General features: G+C 43.4%; 1 pseudogene; it reads right to left on the bottom strand.

Annotated features, from left to right (window-relative positions):
* Positions 1–550: 550 nt before the first annotated feature.
* LOC111744905 lies at positions 551–669 on the bottom strand (annotated as a pseudogene).
* Positions 670–6,569: the final 5,900 nt, after the last annotated feature.

The following is a 6,569-nucleotide window of genomic DNA, read 5'->3' on the forward strand; positions in this document are numbered from 1 at the left end:
ACTGATCCATCAATTGATGGATGCATTCATAAGTGTGTATATCCATGTTTACTTGTTTGATTTCTGCTCCAGTTACCTACTGCTGGGTTACAAACCACTGAATATAGTGGCTTTGAATAACGACTTATTATTTCTCATGTTCTGTGCATTCAATGGTCCCAACTGGGCAGTTTTTCTTGGAGTATCTCATATGATTGCAGTCAAAAGGCAGCTCAGGCTGGAGTCATCGGAAGTGACAGCTGATGTTGGCTGTCAATAGGGAACACAGCTGGGCTGTCAACTACAGTCTCTACATGTGGACTCTCTACGTGGCTTGGGCTTTTCATAGCTTCATGGCTAAGTTCTAGAGGAAGTGTCCCAGGGACGTGTCTTCTTGTATCTAAGACACCCAGACAGAAGCTGCAAGGCTTCTTATGACCTAGACTCACAAGTCCCACAGTGTCATTTAAACCATATTCCAGTAGTCACAAGTTGCAAGGCAACCCAGATTCAAGGAAGGAAATTGATTGATTGATTAATTAATTAATTTTATTATTTTTATTTTGTTTAATGCCTATAGCACCCGGTCTTCCTAGGTGGTCTCCCATCCAAGTACTAATCAGGCCCTACCTTGCTTAGCTTCCGATATCAGACGGGATCAGGCGTGTTCAGGGTGGCATGGCCGTACACAAGGGAAGAAATTTAAAATGTCACAAAGGCATAAATACTAGTTCTGAGAGTCATGGTTTGCTGGTGGCCATCTTTGCACACTAGCTGCCACAGTCTCTTATATCATGATTATGTGGGTGTTTCTATTCATAGTTTACATTCCTTTGTTTATTTCTCTTAGGCTCTTGCCCAAACCTTCTATAATTTGTCTTCTTTATTGCAATGTTAGTTACTGGTAAAGGTTGAGCATCTCTTCCCCAAGTTTTCAGAGGGCTGATATTAGTCATTCAATATCTAGTGACTCCAGGAAACTGGTCTACATTTTGGCTGCTAACCTGCGGTGGGGGGAGCAGCAGTCTTTCTGCGCCTCTTGGTGTGGTGGAAGAGAGGCCAGTGCTGCTGGTCACCATCCAGGAATCTTGGTGCTCACTGTTCATTGCTGAGAGCAGGGCACTAACCCCAGCCAGCATTCTCAGCACTGAAATCACTGGCTTTGAGAGCCAAGCCCGAGGAGAATTGAGTTTGGGATAGTTTCAAGGCTAGAAGATGCCAGCCCTGTCCTCTGTTTTGCCTTGTAGCTAGTGTTTTTATCCAAATGTGAAAAGCTCTCCCTCTCTACCTCTCCTGCGCTCCCACGACAGCTGCCCCCCTCCCCTTTCCAAATGTCCTTCCAGCTGCTATTTTTGATTCCGGCCTCAAGGCAAATGTTTCACTGTAGCAGAATTACTATAAAATTCCTTCCTGTGCTCCCACAGATAATGGGACAATTCCCTAGAGAACCTCAGGAACCTACCACTTCAGAAATGCCCCAAAGGCAATCCCAAAAGGCAGATCTAAGGAAACAGAACTATCATAGAAGGTTATCAAAGTGACGGGTCAAACAATATGATTGTTTATAATGGCACTGGATGAATCTAGGTCCATTTTCTTTCTCTTTTGTGTATCAAGTCAGTTTCAAAGCACCAGAGACAAATGAGGGGCAGAAAATAGTATTATGAAGTTTGCTGATGGACCCGTAAATATACAAACCTGGGATATAAAAAGAACTTCAGTGGGCAGTGTATAAACAAAGAGAAAAATCTTATCCAAAAACAGCTTGAAAAACTGCCGAGGAAGCAGCATCCTTCAGAAAACAATGAGTCATAAATCTTTTTTTTTTTTTTTCACTCTGCTGATGGACAGAGAATACAAAGAAAGGACAAGCATGAATACTGATAATAGATGTTTCCATTTCACTGCCATTTCAGCGTGTCTAGGGAAGGTCTGAGGATGGTCTGTGTCAAGCTTTAGAAGTAAGGCTGTCTGAATTCTCACGAAAAGGATTCCTCCAATTAAACACTTCTGGAAATTTGCGTGTTCTCTTGAAGCAGTGCTCCTGTTTGCTAATTCATGCTTCAGCTATTGAAGTATAGATTTCACTTCAAACTCATTAGTCCAGTAGTAAGACAAGTTCAGATGGGCACAGGTTGTTTATTGTCTAAGAGAAAATATAAAAGTACTTCCTAAGAAAAAAAAGGCAAGTCTGAATGTAATTTACAAAAAATAAAAAGAAGTCATTTTTGATGACAGCCAAGTGTTTCTTACAGAACTCTCCCAGGGGACAGACAAGTAGAAAGAGAGACTTATGAGGACAAATGCATAGGTGTTGAGTAAATTTGGCCTCAATCCCTCATCCCTTCCTCTCTCTATATTCCTTGCCGTGTGACTTTGAAGATCTTACCCTTTGATTCTGAGTTTGGTCATCTGAGTTACTTGGACGAAAGGACCGTTCACATATATGATACAGAGGCTTAAAAAAAGCACTTGCTCAGTTGGATATGTTAGTCTTTCACTTCTGCTACTGCCAAGAGGAGAATGTGCTCAGGTTGGCTGGCTGGTCCCAGGAAGGTAGGAAGGACACATGGAACAGAGTTGCCCTGCTAAGCTCAGCTTTCAAAAGAGCCTAGCTCTTCGGGAAGAACCCAAGCCAAGAAGAAGCTTTCAGATAAACTTTTGGGATCTTTCCTTCAACTAGGGAAGGCTTTCTGTGGTTTTGGATAGGAAGAGTGGTCCTATTATACAAATATCCACAAATGTGTCCATGGAGACATGCATGAGCGAGCGAGCCCAGCCTAGGTCAGCCAACTCCAACCAATCTCTAGATATGTGAACTATAATAATAAGGACTATGGATTATTAATGTTACACAACAATAGCTAACCAATAAAGGTGTTATGGGATCATATGGGCTTCCCAGGTAGTTTACACAACCTTAGAATAGTGCTAATATCGTAAGGGTTAATAACCAAATGAATCTGTAGTGACATTAGTGGATATCTGCATAACGAGCCCACCATTTCTATTCAAAACAACAGAAAGCCTTCCCTAGTTTTAGGAAGATCCCAAGACTTTATCGGAAAGTTCGCTCTTGGCTTGGGTTCTCTGGAAGTTGACGCTGAGGTAAGGCTTCAAGAACAAATAGTTTACTTAAGCAGTGTAAGTGTGGGAGTGGGTGATACAAGGTAGGAAAAGCAGACAATGAAGGATGTGTTTCCAAGCCAGCTACTATGAGCAACTGGAACTTCATCCCACGGGCAAGTCTGAGAGCCAACGCAGAACATGCCTGAGAGTGATCCCAATCAAGAGATGGGGAGCTGGGGCATTTCTTCAGCTCCTGCCAGTCAGTCACTGGGGAATCACGTCCAGGCACTTCCAGCCAGCCACACTAGCAGTGGCCAGAGAGCACCGTCGGGCAAGGAAATCCAGGGGCTGGCCTATAGAAGTCCAGTCGTCCTGCAGTAGAAGAATTGAGGCAAAGAGATAAGGGTGGTGGCAGTGACATTGTCTGCCACTCCTCTGTTCTGATTTTACCTCAACTTGACCATGTGAAACCATGGGCGGTGGGCAGGTCAAGCATGTACAGGGCAGATCAGAGCCGTGGGATAGCACATGTGCCAATCAGAGCGACGTGCCCCTCCACGCCAATTTCCTTTTCTACTTCTGCACATTCTCCTATGGTTTCTCTAGTCTTCTCTCATACCCCCACATCGCTTTCTAGGGTGTCCATTCCACCAGCGTGAAGATGGGTGGCTACAAGTCAACAATTCAGTTGTAGCTGATCCGTGTGATGCAGGATGAGGCGAATCCCCCCTCAAGTGGGGACTCAAGTCCTACACCAAGAGAGGGGAGGTCCTTGACTCTGTGCAGGAAAGAATTCAAGCACACACCAGAGTTAGAGACAAAAGGAAAGTTTATTAGAGAAGGAGTAACACTCCATAGACAGAGTGTGGTCTCCTCTCAGGCAGAGAATGAGAGAAACTGAGACCCCAAGTATTCAAGGAATTCTGTTTATACATGATTCTTAGTTTATATGAAATAGTTTACACATTTTGTTTCCCTGTGTTCCTTTGATGGTGTTGTATGCAGCATTAAAGGCATGTTAGTAATCTCAGCCTTTGTTCTGTAGGTTCCCCATAGGCTAGCTGTAGGGAATGAATGGTTGAGTTTGTTTTCCTGTTTTCCTTTCATGGTGTCGATAAATAGTTTGTTCCTAATTCCAGCAGGAATCTCCCTTTGTTCTGTAGATTCCTCGTGGTCTGGCTGTGGGGCTGATCAGTGCGTTGTAGGCTCTGAATACAACCTGGTTTAATATTTAGTTTTCATGCCTCTTTCGTATATCATACGGAGCAAAGATTAATGCTGTCCATGAAATTGGAACTATAGGTCTTTTAATTTTACAACATTTACAATATTTACAACGTCGAGCTTCCTTCTAAAAACACTAGCTACAAGGCACAACCATCCTCTATGATAGGTACAGCCACCCCTGACTCCACACAGTAGCTGTGGGTTTAAAAAGCCATGTATATTGATCAGTGCTCCTCACACTTTTTCATCAAAGTTCCATTATCAGCAGAAAAAAAGTAAACCAGGTACCCCAACTCTGCTGGTAGCCCAAGGTGAGTTTATTTGAATATAAGAATGTTTTAAATTACTTAACCTTGAGTGGTGTGAACATGATGCTTTTGTCTGCTAGCATCAGAGGAAATCACAGGCCCCTACTGTTGAGCTGTCATTGATAATGGCTCTGATCCCTGGTCAGAGGGCTCAGCTGCTGTCGTGAGTGAGGCCACTTGTGGTACCCCACTGGTACATATCTCAAGGCCCAACTGCAGTTTCTTTTTTTAATAGGTGTATGGATAGGAGGAGAAAGTTCTTTTTCTTCATATGGGTGGCTAAGCAAGGTCAATAAAGATCTGGAGTTGTCAGCAATCAGCTCTAACTTGGAAGAAGCCTGCACACGGAATAAGGCCAAGCAGAGCAGGAAGCCTGAGAGCTAGAGCCCTGACAGCATAATCGGCACCCCTGTCCAACCATACCTGAAGCTTCGGGGCCTGTCCAGTGTGCCGTGTTTATCCTGTGGCTTCATATTTTCCTCGGCAGATTGTCATGTGTCCCCTAGGAATGTGTGAGGCCTTATGTCTTTATTTAACTGCACCTCTGATTATTCTTCAAGTCAGCATTGATTCTGAACATTTTTGCTCCAAGTTTCCCCAGCCCCTCCTCAACCTGAGCTTCCTGTGAAGAGCTTAAACTCTCTGCTGTGTCAAATCCCAGCTACATGTTTTTCCCACCATTCCTTCTAACGCTTACAGGTTTGCTCTCAGGCCTTCCTCCTCTGCTGTCCACTTAATATCACTCTGCACAGAGATCACTCTTTTCTGCCTCCTCATCCTACCTTCCTGACGGTAGATAATCTAACCTTTGAAAAATCAGATCTATGAAATATTAGGAGAGAAACGTGACAGATTTCTAGGGTCAGAACAGAGAGGAATATGCCAGGGTGGCATGCCATCATTGCCAGAGCGGACTGGGAAGGTCTCATGATGTTGAACCGGTGAGTGTGGTTTTCAGGAACAGAAGGCAAAGGCAGGATCCCAACCCCAGTGCAACAACCACAAAACATTCCTCTTTTATTAAGAAATGGATGCAGGACAGGGCAAATCCCCCCAAATGGAGATTCAAGTCCTACATTGAGAGATTCAAGTCCTGACTGAATGCAGGAAAGAATTCAAGCACACTTCGGAGTTAAAGTCAAAAGGAAAGTTTATTAAGGGAGAGTTAACGCTCCATAGACAGCATGGTCTCCTCTCAGAGACAGAGAGAGCCAAGGGAGACAGAGACAGAAAAGACAATGAGAAGTATCCTGAGTGTTCAGGGAATTAAATTTATAAATTATTTTTAGTTCCTATGAATTACAGTTTAAAGACTTTGTTTACCCATTTTCCTTTGATGGTATGGGTATACAGCGTGGGGTGAAAAAGGATACATAGTGTGAGAGAAATGGGTATGTAGAAGTAAGAAATCCCCAGCATTTGGTCTATTAGGTTTCCCATGGTTTTTGGCTGTAGGGAATGAATGTAGGGTATGACTTAAAGACTCTGTTTTCCCTTCACGATATGGGTAAATGGTTTGTTAGTAATCCCAGCAGGAATCTTCCTTTGTTCTGCAAGTTTCCTCTATGATGATCTGGCCTCTGGCCCTAGGGCTGACAAGCACATTGCAGTCTCTGAATATAGCTTGATTTAACGTTTAGTTCTCCTGTCTCCTTCCTACGTTAAAACTATTGTACACGTAGCACTATACTTAAGTGCTACAGGAGTACACAAAAGAAGGAGCAGACAGGCCCTGCTTTCAAAGCAATTTTAATTTAGCCAAAGGATAAAGTAGATATTTAGAGAATGATCATGAGGTAAAACATAACTGAGTGCATGGCAGAGCAGAACAAAGAGTATTAGATGAGTAATAAGCAGGTGTGGTAGAAGGGATTGGCTGAGTGAGGTGAGTTCCTAAAAGGCGGAGTTTGGAGGAAATAAATCTTCAGCCAGGCCCTGAAGGAAGTAATTGACAGAAGAAATTGACAAATGTAAAGTCTCTAGCCC

Source organism: Pteropus vampyrus, unplaced genomic scaffold, assembly GCF_000151845.1.
Source record: "Pteropus vampyrus isolate Shadow unplaced genomic scaffold, Pvam_2.0 Scaffold143, whole genome shotgun sequence".
Classification (NCBI taxonomy): domain Eukaryota; kingdom Metazoa; phylum Chordata; class Mammalia; order Chiroptera; family Pteropodidae; genus Pteropus; species Pteropus vampyrus.